The 13,899-nt window shown below is 33.5% G+C and overlaps 1 protein-coding gene across 1 annotated transcript in view; it reads right to left on the minus strand.

Annotated features, from left to right (window-relative positions):
* Nucleotides 1-11,592: 11,592 nt before the first annotated feature.
* LOC134529441 (uncharacterized) overlaps nucleotides 11,593-13,899 on the minus strand; it is a 631,226-nt gene continuing 628,919 nt past the window's right edge. The window contains exon 11 of the transcript XR_010074585.1: nucleotides 11,593-12,212. The gene's annotated coding sequence lies outside the window, so the exon portion shown is untranslated. The remainder of the gene's footprint in view (nucleotides 12,213-13,899) is intronic.

The following is a 13,899-nucleotide window of genomic DNA, read 5'->3' on the forward strand; positions in this document are numbered from 1 at the left end:
GTTTTTTTGCTCTTATCGGTTTCGAACCAAGGACAGGAATCGATCTAATCAATCGGTTTTCTAATAAGTGAATTGTTTGATGAATTTTGGAATTTTTCTCGAATCTCTAGCATTAAAATGACGGATTTTGAAGATGGTGGCCGTAACGAAAAGTGCAACGGTATTTTAAAGATTTTTATTTTTTAATTGAATTAATAAATATTTTTTATAATTTTTAAATTTTTTCCCTATTTTCTAACATAAACATTACGTATTATCAAGATGGCGGCCGTAACGATACTTGCAACAGTTACGTCTTTATCCTAGATGACGTCAGAGGCTTATCGGAGGCTGTAGACATGGATGCTTAAGCCTCTTTTAGGAATTTTCGTGGTTTCTAAGGCAAAACGACTTTCGAGGTTTTCGAAATCCTAATTTTAGAATTTTTGTGGAAGAAAACGAGAAATTTTTCCTTAAAACGGGAATTTTTGAGTCATTTTGAGTCATTTTTGAGGAATTTTTGAGTCAAAAATGGCCGCCGTGACGTCACAATCCAAGATGGTGGCTCAGCACCTCGCACCTCAGCCTGAAGCCTATGCCAGTATGCCCTATTACATACTACTAATGTGCAGTATTATTTAAGGTATCGAATAGTGATGTGTGGTGGAGATTTTAAATGTGTAGGGCTAATCAGTCAAAGTAGTCGTGACATAAGATGTAGCCTATTATGTGGACAAGAAGGCAAAGTTTATGAATTATAAACAATTTCTTTTAATGTTTCCAAGTGTGCATGTTTTTAAATTTAGATTGAAAATATCGTAAGTGAATTAGTTGTAGAAAATAATTTATAAATATCATTATGTTTGTAAAATAATACTATTTAATTCCATTCGAGTAAAAAATATAGAGAGCTTGTGCCCTCCCTGCCTTCTGCCCAACTTTATTTGTAAATTCTTCACTCATCAAATTTTATCTTAAGGAAACAATAATAATTTTAACATCTATGTATCCAATGGTTAGATACAAAAACTGCTTAAAAAGCGCTATTTTGCACTTTTAAAATCAAAATTTTCCGGTGGAGGACTCCCGGACCCCCCATCTTAATGGGAGGGGAATGGGTTTACATGACATCAAAATCATTATTTGTCCCCCCCCCCCCCCCCCAACTTTATGAACACAGCTACGCCAATGCAAAAGAGGAACCTATTTCTGTAACAATAAGTGTCAAGAGCGTAGTAAAAAAAAGGTGGGGGGGGGGGGGAAGTAGGGTTGCCAGACTTATTTAGGCAAAGAATTTTATTTAAAAAAATTACAATGGCAGGAATTTCAAAAAGTACTTAACGGATCGTCAACCAACCTGCAAATGTGTTTTCAAGCATTATCTTTGTAAAAGAGTTTCCGGACGAGGGACTGGCTTCTGCCCTCCCCTTCCACAAATACTGTTTACACCCATGATAAATGTGTAAACAAAATCACATGTAAGTAGTTACACGCATTATAGATTCAAATTCCGACTGGTAATTTCCATATCATTTTGACATGAAACGTCTTAAAAATCACAGCGAAACACATTGTAACGGAAAAAGTCTGACGAAAAGATCTGTATCATCTTGCTTTAACATTTTCCTAACTATATAGGCTTCGGCCTGAGACGCACTTAAGTCTTCCTTACCTAGACCTCCCAAATACACTTAGTTTTAGTTTAGGTTAGGAAAAAAATTTCTGTTCAGTGTAGCTCACGACTCAGACGTGATAGCGCGGTGATTCGTGTGATTGTGTATAGAGAACTGACAACACTGGGCAATGCAGATTGTAAGTACGTTCACCAAAAAACATTAATTTTTATATTATGCCTTCGGTATCTCATTTATCATATCACAGGCCAATGTTAAACAGAATTTTCATCGAATATTAATTGAAATAAATAGTAAGCTACCATTTAGTGTCTGTTTTGAATTAAAACTTTTAGTACGTAGTCAATTTCTTGTTTTTATTTTTTTTATTTTAAACCATTACACTAAAAGCGACTCGCTAACATAGAAGTTTCACGTGAAACCAACGGCCGTGAGTCTCGATACAGCCCCACCGTTTTTTTCTAGAAAATTGGTAGGATGGTTCCGCACTGTAGGTCATGGCTAATTACTATCACATTGTCGCTCTACTGTGGCGTTGTGTTTTGTCGTCTGTATTGACCTCGCTATTAATATGTTTACGGACAAGCAAGCATTTCAGAATAAGAAGAAAAATAATATCGGAAATAGGCTGGCAAACATACATAAAAATGATTTCAAGGCTTTCATAAATTAATATTCTGAAATGTTTTCACTTAACTAGCTCATTACAGTATTTCTAAATGATTTCTTAGTCATCGAGGCAGTTAAAATATAGGTCTAATTTCACAACTACTTAATCAGTAAAACTTAAACAGCAAACGTAAATCGTACTCAAGTAACGTATAACAAATATTCCGTATTCACAGTTCACAGGTTGGAAATGCTGTGATTGTTTTTATCAATTCTTAATGGCAATTGATTTTTTTCTGTACATCAATATGTTAAAATACTCTTCTAATGGTTTTCACAGTACATGCTAACAACATAATGCTGGAATCACAATACCATGTAACATCCCCAACATGACAAAAATAACACCACAACCATTAAGAAGTAAGGTAGTAGTGAAGTCTGCCCACGAATATTGAACCCCAACAGCCCATCAGAAACATAATGTGGGTATTATTTATGATGTAGTAACGTAAAAATATATTTTTTGTGTAATCATTTATGTATAAGTTTATTTTATTGTTCTTTTGATAGACGTTACATAAAATAAACTCAATTTAATTGCCACCTCAGTCGTACAGATGACTATACACCTGATGGTGATAATCTGTCGTTGCATTTTAAACATATCATATAAATAATGCAATATTTTACTTACTTAACCGTCGGTTGTCAGGGAATTGTGATTATCGGTCACTAGATTGCATTTAATTTCAACTAGTGGCCTGGAGTTAAAACATTAATTAGAATCACAGGAATTTGTATGCTGTTTATTTATACAAATTCTTTCTAAGATAATAGACAATATTTACTCATGTCATTCGAGTATTAGGACTGCATGGTCGCGTTTTAACTTATAGTAGTTTTCCGTCGCCCCCAGGCGGAATTATTCCATTATGGTAGTCTTCCAGTATGGCAGTCTTCCGTCGCCCCCCGTCAAAACAGGAGGAAAAGTGCCATAATTGAAAACTACCATATTTTTATTTTTACAGATCGCGGTTATAAGTATACAGTGCTGCTTCCTATAGCCCATTTTTGGAAATATATGTTTCTATTAGTGCGTGATCTGTTGAGTTGATTTATGACTGGAACTACAGAAAGTAACCGTCAGAAGAGCTATCCGTAGACTTCTAAGTTAACCTAAGAAACAGTTAGGGGGTTAACAGTGCTATCTAGCGACGTATTATATACACTACTTCGAGAGAAAAGCAGCTGTACTCATTCCATGGAGTGTATTATGAAATATGGTAGAATTCCACCTCGTCCTTTGAACTTATGGCAGATTTCCGTTATGGTACTTTTCCACCTTTTTCGAAGAGTCCAGGCGGAATACTTCCGTTATGGTAGTATTCCGATGTGTTAGTCTTCCCCCCCCCCCCTCAATAGCATACTTAGCTTGTAACATGCCTGGCATTTTAAACCTGCAAGCTTAAATAAAGCTTGTATCAAGCTTGCAAAATTCCTACAGCAAACAAGATTTAATTAAGCTGTCACAAGTTTGACTCAAGACTGCATTAAGCTTGAATGAGGGTTGCCTCGACACGTTAACTTGGCTAGACTTATTCAGGCTAATGCAAGTTTGTGAACACTGTAAAAAAAAGAGTAATTTTACTCAAAATATATGTGGCATATGAGTATCCACAGATGTTAGTGTAATTATATACCTACAAATGTTGGTGTATTTTTTTATTATTGTGCTCATATAAAACTATTATCAGAAAGTGTAAAAAGAACATTTGCTATGGTTTAGTAAATGTGTCGTAGCTGTTGGTGTATGTTCACTTTGTGATGTAAAAATTTTTTATATGCATGCATGTGTATATTTACAACTTTTAGTTTATTTTACTGCATCGTTGAGTACATTTAAAGTAACAATGAACATGTTAATTTGTACTACTTACAACAATATTTAAATTATTATGGCTAATAATACACTATGTGTACTTTAGAGCGATTTATAATTAGGTATATCACTTAAATTGTTCAAGCATACACAATTAACAATCTAAATTGATTTAGCAGAGTATCGAATACACATCCATATGGTTTCCAGTCTAGCGTCTTAATCTCTCGTCCATCTTGCAAACTAATAAATATTGTTGTGTGATGGAAAAAACCCTTTCGTAGCCTAATGTAAATTAAATGGGGGTTCACCACAATAAACTACAATATATATATATTGCAGGAATGTAAGACTGAGTCCAATTGGAACTCGAATGACTAGCTCGACATGGCACGATTGCTCAGCAAGTATGACTCAAGTCGCGCTGCAAGATCGTCGCAAGCCAGAACGCCATGTGAGCAGTATGCCTATAGCACTGTGCAGAACTAGGTTGCGGGTTTGGTGTACCACACTTTGAATATTACGTTACCACGGTTATTCACAGAGGCTTGAGGCTGCGGTATTGGGCTCTGTACCGTGACTACGCCCCCTCAGTACCTACTCATAAACTGAGTCACGCTGAGTTGAGAACAAGCGAATGACCCTCGCACAGGAGCGCGATGCATTGGCTCTCACAGTCATTGATAATTATAAATTACCTTTACCTTATTTCCTTGAAATGCAAATCAAATTCCTACAAGCAAAAATTTTCTCTTTTTCCATTAGTTAATTAATGTGGATTTTAAAGAAAACAATGGGGTGAAAAAAAGAGGTATAAATTCCCGCCCCCTCCCAAAAAAAACTTTAAATATAACTTCTCACTGACTTACATCTTACATGTTAACAAACATCTATGTTTCCATGAATTAAAATATTTATATATGTATATATAATAAGGTATACATAATTTTGTATCATTCCGCTACAATAAAAGAAAAATACAAATTTTATTTTAAACATACAATAAGAACTAACTACGAAAATATTAAATAAAATGCTATGAATGAAGCCATAAACAGGCGATATTAGGTGAATATCTAATCAATTGTCTGAGAATATTTTACTTATTTAATATACAATGTTAAAAAATAATACGGTACAGTTGAGGAAAAAATATTTACTCTGTGCAAGTAAGAAATCTAATATCTAAAATTGAGGTATTGGTTTCAAGCATTTGTAAGAAAACAAGAAATTGTGTCGTCCCTCACTGTGCGACACCGACCCCTCAAAAATAAATAAATAATATTTATTTTTGTCAAACCCCTCCCTTTTCACTAAAACACTAGTTGGCATCGCTGCCACTTGTGTCACTTACAGAATTAATTTGCTGTGGCCTTTTCTATAGTGGCCAGTTTAGCAATCATTTCCCTTTGCTTGAGCCAAAGTATACCCAAGAAAGAACTAATAAGACTACATGTTTTGTTCATTAAGTGTCTTCAAAACCAAAGGAGAAACAGATTCATTTTTTACAAAAACCTTTTGACTAGAAATTATTTTGACCTACCATAAAGCCGCTTGTGCCTGCATATACATGGCTACAGGTCTCTGAAACTCTAGGTCTGCAGGGACTTCCGGCCTAAGCCTATGTGCATAACCAGACGTCGCAATACCCTCTATTTGACTTTGCTAATGGATGTGCTGCTAAAATATGGATTTTATTTATAACATTAATACGGCAATTATTTATAGCAAAAAAAGGTACATTGAAATTGGAAAGATTAGGCATATATATTCATATCTTGGGCAAATTGCATCAATGTTGAGCAAGGCTGTACGCAAGGGGGGGGGGGGGGGGAGCGGCAAAAAAACAACATTATTTTCATCAAAAATGTAAATAATTTGAGAGTAAACAGCGGGCAAAGTGGTTCTATTGCCCCCTTATCTGCGTGCGCTCGTGATCTGAAGATATTTAACTTCTCCCCCTTCTACGAAAATGTTATTGGAATTTTTCCAGAGATAAAAAAAAACTGCCTGCAAAGAAATGGGAAATTATATGTTAGAAATTGTAAGGTATGGTTTTTCATGACCAAGTGTAATTTCACTGACCCACACCATAACACCACACCTATCATTCTGTCCTCGACTTCATTTTGTCCTTAGAAGCCTACTTCTGTTTCCAAACAAGAACATTTAAATAGTATCTTTAATTGTCCCTAAAATACTTTCATGCATTACTTATTACAACGAATTACAAGTGAGTGTGAATTCATTTTTATTTCCGTTTATTTTGAGTTCGTGATAGTATTTCTTTATAGTAAAATTAGTCCCAATTGTCTAACAATTATAGAAAATTTTAATATGGCTGTTGTTGAATTGGACTTAAAATAGTTTTGTAAATTGGAAATTATATATATATATAATACATATTTAACATTTTGGTTTTGTTATATTTTGGGTGTAACCTATTTGATATGCAGGTAAAAACGCAATCAAGATCTCACATATACACGGGAAATAAGATTTAACTCGAGTGAGGTTAAGTTGACTGTAAAGGTCAAAGGCTTACAGGTATTATGTCAACTGTCCAAATGGCTAATGTCACAAATTAGTTCGTCCCTAAAGAAGAGCATGATTTTAGTCCACCGTACCTGCATATAATTCTCACCTTAATATTACCGCATAAACTACCTTAAATTCAATTCAATTGTAAAAAATGTATATCAATGAATTAAATATCTTAAAAATATTAGTCATGAAATGATGTGTGACTACTGATAATGATTCAGGTATTTACAGTTATTGTCGAAATTTAATTTATTGGTTGCACCACGTAATATAGATTTTTTTTTAAATTTCAAAACTTGGAAACTAAACAACAGCTTAAAATAATATGTATTTTGTTTCACTGCCTTGAATTCATTCAATCATTTATCAGTATTTTTATGAAACAAAATTTGTGTAGTTTTTATTCTGTAACGCACACTGGAATGTTATTCAATGTTACATAATTATAATTCCGTACTCAAAATTAATTTCAATGAATTTTGAAAGTAATAATTTACCTGATATATATATATATATATATATATATATATATCATAGCAAAAAAAATACATTTGATTTGTGTGAATGTTTAAAATAATGTGACATATTTATATTTGTGACATTTTTGTCTGAAAAATTGAATTAACCCTTGTCTCTACACCCAGATAATAATGTAAAATATAACTTTTATGTTCTTATCCAAAGAATTACATGGTACACTTGCATGTACCATATTTACAAGTTTATGTACAAATTATTATCATAGTTTTATTTTTCTCAGTATTTGATAGATATATGAAAACTGTTATGTAATATTAGTTTTCTTCTTTAAGTATCTTAGCAACACTGATAACACAGTTGTTTTCAAGTAAATTTGTTTAAATTGCAAAGATAATAGTTAATATTTTGTTTCAAAAATCACAGGTTTAATGTACAGACAAAGTTTGGAAGCTTTAGTTAATTAGAACACTTCCAGACTCGGTGAAGTTAAGACATTTTTACAGTCAGTTCTGTCAAAGTTAATTTACAAGTAAGAGTAAATACAGATAAAGGTAAAATTATCGACCATTAGCAGAAGACTATGGTGTGATTAAATGAATATTGTGTGTTCCATATTATAAGAAGAATTGAGTTACTAAGGCTTACTAAAACGTTGTCTAACTTGACAGAAGACTTTGCGTTAGTATTCATAGGCTTTAACATTATTATCTTCAAGACTAGCTGTGACAATAAGTTCCAGAGATAAATATAATGAAATGTCACTGTATTTTACTATGAATGATTCTTGGAGTGGGGTTCCTGATGCAAGATGGTCCAACTCACGACGACTTCGTAACATCGGCGTTATTTACCAAGACTGGAAGATTGAGGATTGAAGATTCCTTCTGCAGCTAATCATTTAAAAGTAAGTTAGAGAATAAGTATATATTATTATGTATAAGTGCATGTTAAATTGTAGAATTAATTTGAGATTAATGTAGGGCCTGTGCTGAATAATTGCAGAGTGGTATTTGCATTCATTTCTCATTTTTTAAAGGAAATATATCTTAATGTATTGTATTTTTTTGAACCAGTGGTCTAGGAAGGTGTAATATTAAATTACTTTAAGTTTTCTTGTACACTTTGAGCTAGAAAATATAAATCGTACTATTTTTATTTGAAACACAGCTCGTATTAACTCTGAGTAACATATAAGTTCCGCTATAATTCAGGATAAAATTTTGCGTTTTTAAGATTGTAATGTATTACTATTAAGAGCATTGTGTATGAGTAAGTATATCAACCATCATTACCCATACACATTTATTTTGATTCATATTTTGAGTATTTATTTATCTAATATTCTATCTCAAGTTCATTGTCAGAATTTATGATAATTTTCGAGTTAAACAAAAAATTCATTATTTGCTATTGAGTTTCGCATTAAAATTGATAGTGTAGGCTAAGTGCTACTTCAGTGCATATTTTATATATTTATATATCACGCTATAAAGACTATTACTTATACATTACGCACATTACTACTATAATACGTAATGCGTATCTACTTGATTAGATTTTACACGAGTACACAGTTATACACGCTTTAATTCGAAATAAATTTAAAAAAGTGTTTAAGTTTGTAAAGTTTTTACAAGCCAATGTAGTAGGCAATTACGTACTACTGGACGAGTAAACATTTTGGGATAGTAACACTGTAGGGACGCAGAAAGTAGCCGTAAATGCATAGGATAAAAATGAACGTAAGAGCCTAATTTAAAACAAATATTAACACGTTTTGTTAGGCAGTGAGAGTGGTGTGGGCGGAGTGTCCCCACCATGTTGCTGAGCCAGCTGAGCGCTGTTGCCAAATGTATTCTTTCACGCTTTTGCCTTTGGCTTGCGCATTAATCTTGCTGCTGAGTACGTTGCTATTGCTAAGGTACAACACCACCCTTTCAATCCGAAGATCCCTGTTTGTGTGTGTTTTGTTTTTATTTTGCGAAAGCCCTTTTTATTTTGGACTTTTACGTTTGGTTTTTTCATATATTTGTTTTACTCTGCATTTCACTTCTAGGGAATGTCATTAGCAAACGACATAATATAATTTTTTTAACACTATTAAGTTATTACCATTTACCAAATTAACCAAAAAATCGCAAATATTTTAACATCAAAATTCCAGAACAGAACCCTTATTTATAATTTTTCAGAAAAAAATTGATTTACCTGTTTGCATGAGCATGTCAACATATAACACGTTTTAAAAATTCATTTTCCTGTCATCAATGATAAATGTGATAGAACGCTAGAATCGTTTGTTAGCGGGGAAACTAATAAGCAACGGGTCACTCGCACAGGCAAATGAACTAGGTACAGGCCTACCTACAAGCAACTAGTGATGTGGGAACACAAGTCTATCGAGCATTGCCTAAAGGTCTTCCACGTCTTCTTTCGATGGAAGAGTCACTCCCACTCTCTTGTTGTTGCATTCTTCCCGCCCATGCCTGAGAGTCTAGCCTGTGAGATTAACATTTATGACATCACAAGTTAGGGTCTCAGGGAACGGGCAAAAAGAATTTCGCTTGTAGCTCCTTCCATGACACACGTACATACATAATAAGTCTACTTCTTTGTCTGATCTCAAGTTAACATTATTCAAAGAGTGGCCATAAGTGTGAAACAAACACAACTTTCAGGAACATTTAAATTTTGGCAAGCCTTAAATTCATGATGCAATAAAATGCTATATATATTTTACTGCACATTAATGAAAAAAAACAGACGTATGCCACACTAAAGATGAGACTAGCTCAGTACATGCGGCTTGAATACTCATTTTACTACCTGAATGTAATGTGTAAATGAAAATTGTTTCTAATGAAAATCACATTACACGAAAGGCCACTTAATAACTTAAATTGAACATTTCCTTTCTGATTCTGTAAATCTGTATGTAGTTTGTAAATGGAGTGGGGCGACACGCGCTGCAACAGTAAACTGCACAAAACTAGCAACAAACTGCGAGTGCTTAACAAGACTCGATTCCCACAGTTGCAATCAGGAAATTGAGCAACCAAATGTCAAATCTGATGAGAGCAAAGAAAATAAACTTGGATTAAACTAACAGTTATTACCACTTGAGTCCCATTTACAAAAGCAGCGTGTTACGATTTGCGTATGTTTACTTGGAATTAGACAGGAAAATTCACTGTCTAAAGTCCAAAAAGTAATTCTTAGCGCAAGGAAGGAAACTGCTGATTTAAGTTACTATGACGATTAATTAATATCGGCAGAAAAGTTTCTACCAAAATGTAATGCTGAAAATAAGAATGGAAAGACTTTTTACTAAATCATTGTTTAGTAACAATTACGTACATGTTTTGCAACTAAAATATTTTCCTGCATCAATAATTTCATTTTAATATGGCCGATAAGTTTAGCTTAGCAATAAATAAAAAAATGGTAAAATGAGAATATCAGGGCACATAATGCTGACCGCGAGTTATTTGGTGAAAATTTATTGAAATTGTTTCAGACAACATATTATAAGCTTTTGTAATTATTCTGCAATAACATGAAATTAATATACAATATAGTGTCATCACTATTCCACTCTGGCTGATTCCAAATTAAACAATCTACTTTCTTTTTGGCTGGCTATAAAGATAACATTTACAAGGTTATTTTAAATGCCAGGAAAAACTCAATGAAATTATATTTTGTGCAAAATCGAACATAAAATATTGAACTGAGTTTTCCCTTAATATTGTATTAAAAGAACGTGTCTTTCAAATTCGAGAACATGAAAGCATATATTTTAAATAAAATTTAATTACTTAAAAAGAAACTAAATTCTCAACAGCACTTCCTGAAGTATGAATCGGAAATACGCGTAAATATGATGGGTTGGATTATTACCCTTCCTTACGAAAATATAAGTGCCAAATTGAAATTGTAAATTGTACAAAATAATATATTTATCGATATAATGCGTAAATAAGTAAACCAAAATAAGGAACTTGATGCAAGAAAGAGGCAGCTCAATATGATAGAAATTTGGGAAATTGAAAAGTCAAATCTACTTTCTTACACATAACGCCTGTAGGGTTCAAGAACATAAACTGTTAAAACTTAGCTCTGTTTACATGGATGTGCATATTTCTTGCATCAATGAATGTATTTTTGCATATTTTACGAACAAAACGTATATTTAGCAAACGAAATTCAGCTGTCCCCATCAAGGTCTTTGATTGACTTGGTGCAACCCTCTCCAACGAATCGTTCTCGAAAGATGGCCACAAATGTCAAATCTGTGATTGCTTGCCTGACAGCTGCGTAACATGGGAGACTTCAGATGTTCGGCAACATGAAATTATCCAGAATTGTTTTTGTGGTTAGTATGGGAAAGGACGTTTATTTGTTATGTCTGTCTAGTAGCGTAGCCAAAATATTGTTATGAAAAATAAATATACTGACACAAGTCGCACATATTTATTCAAATTGTCATGGTATAAAAATAATTTATGTACGAAATTGTCCTTTCAAGAGAGGGCACTTCGCCCCCCCCCCCCCCAACCTTACAAACACCTCCCTTCAACCCCTGCCCTTGGACACGTCACTGTTTACCAGTTTTAACACAAAAATTTTCAACACCTTTCTGACTGATTTCATGTGAAACGTTTAAGTATTTAGGTGATGCGAACGTACTTTGTTACGTGCACTCTACATTCAAAATAAAAGATAGAAGACATGGTAAAATTTTACTGCAAATTTGTTGAAACTTCTCTACTTGAATCTGTGAGTTTCTACAGTTTGTGTGTTTCCCTGATTCATCAACAATTTTCTCAGATTTTGTTGTAAAACGTGGGTTGCCGTTAGTACGAATTCCAAGTGGTGTCCACTAATTCACCAGTCGTCAACAGTTCGCTGAAGAAACGTCCAGTTAGTGTGTTTCCAGTTGTTCGCATCACTGACTGTGCAACCCGTGCTCCAAGCTACACCCGTCTTCCACGGCGCCCCATCCAACCATGTGCTGTGATGAGAGATACGTCGGCGTGGAGTCAAGTTGGTGATGGTGACGGCCGCACATTCTAACTTGTGAGCTGTCCATAACAAAAAAAGCAAACATTTTAATATTTCATTTTAATTTTTACAAAATGAAAATTTTTTTCAAGGTGTATTTCAGGCCCCTTGAATTGTTGCAAAGAGATCTCATGAAAGGCGCTGATCTGACTGTAATATTTACTCAGATGAAACGCGTGGGCCTTTATCCAGCTATGTCTACTGGCTCTTACACAAAGATTACATACGAACAAAGCTGGTTTCTGTTTCATGTTATTTTAATTTTACCAAACACCAATTTTCACACTATGGTATTTGAATGACTCTTTCAGTGAGGAAGATTGATTTAAAACATTTTTATGGACATACGCCATCGCTGGTTTTCCCCGTATGCCATAGAGACAAGGAACACACAGTAACAACTGTCTCGTCGAATTCAGCCATTGTGTCTATCTGTACCGAGGTATTTTTTTTTCTAATTACTTCCACGGAATCATCTGTGCTGTCTATTCAATCAACATCGGCTGACTTTGGCTTGTTTTTCTGTGCGTTTGTTGTGTATTCGTATATCTTATCCATTATTGTGGTTTCTCTATGACACACAGTGAAAACCTGCAATGGCATATGTCCATAAAAATGTTATAAATCAAATTTTACAGTGTATCCGTGTAAAATGATTGTATGGTGTGGTGGAAAAATTTCATAATTATTCTTTAATTAACCTGTTATTTATGTCAGAATGATACATACGTTCCAAACAAGAAAACGCTTTCATAGCTGATTTAAACATACATTGTTGATGAGTTTATTTTAAAACAAACTATTTTTTTTGGTTGGCCTAAAAGTAGTTATCTCATTTTGAACATTTCGTGGGGCACCTATATTTTACAGTACAAAGAATATTAAAGTGTTAACGGTGACATTTGGTTTCAGGATGAAAACATGGAAAATTAAATGAAAAACATTTTAAAACTGTCATGCCTCGGCATTTTGTGTTTTGAAAGATAGAGAATATATATTGCACATTTTGATCCCTGAGGTAGGATGTTGTCTGTAGAATAAAAAAATTACAATGAATAACTTGTATGCTTCTTTCAGTGCTACTGTTTTTCTCCCATTTTATTTAGCTCTTTGTAAATTTATTATCTAATTGCATGGGCTTACAACCTAAATGATCATACGGAACAACACATTTTATTTTTACAAATATCCCTGGATGTTTACATGCAATTCGAAATCTTAAAGAATGAAATATAATACTACACCAGAAAAAAATGTGGCAATTAAAATGATATATTTTAGACAAAATATACTGGTGTATACGCTGCTGTAGGAAGACTGAAACCAAATACCAAAAAGACACAATAAATTACCAGTTTAAGAAATGGTTTAATAAGTGGATGCTTCCAAATGTGTAACCCATAAGACAAAATGTTGAAGCTATGTAATTAAAAGGGGTGCAGCTAATCAAGGAACTTAACTTGAATTACTATCGTAAGAAGTGAATTGTATTTCCTTAAAACAAATAGTTCTTTAGCTTTTGCTTCAGTTGACTCGTTGGAGCCGTGAGTATCAAGTAGTAGAACTTTCTCAATTTCTGTATATATGTATATATATAAATAATTAAAACTGGTATTTATGTAACTACTAGTAGTATTTATACACTGCTGAAGGTCATTTTAAAGCCTCTTATTTTCATATGGCAATTTAAAATCCATTTTTATTTCC

The sequence above is a fragment of the Bacillus rossius genome, chromosome 2, assembly GCF_032445375.1.
Source record: "Bacillus rossius redtenbacheri isolate Brsri chromosome 2, Brsri_v3, whole genome shotgun sequence".
NCBI lineage: Eukaryota > Metazoa > Arthropoda > Insecta > Phasmatodea > Bacillidae > Bacillus > Bacillus rossius.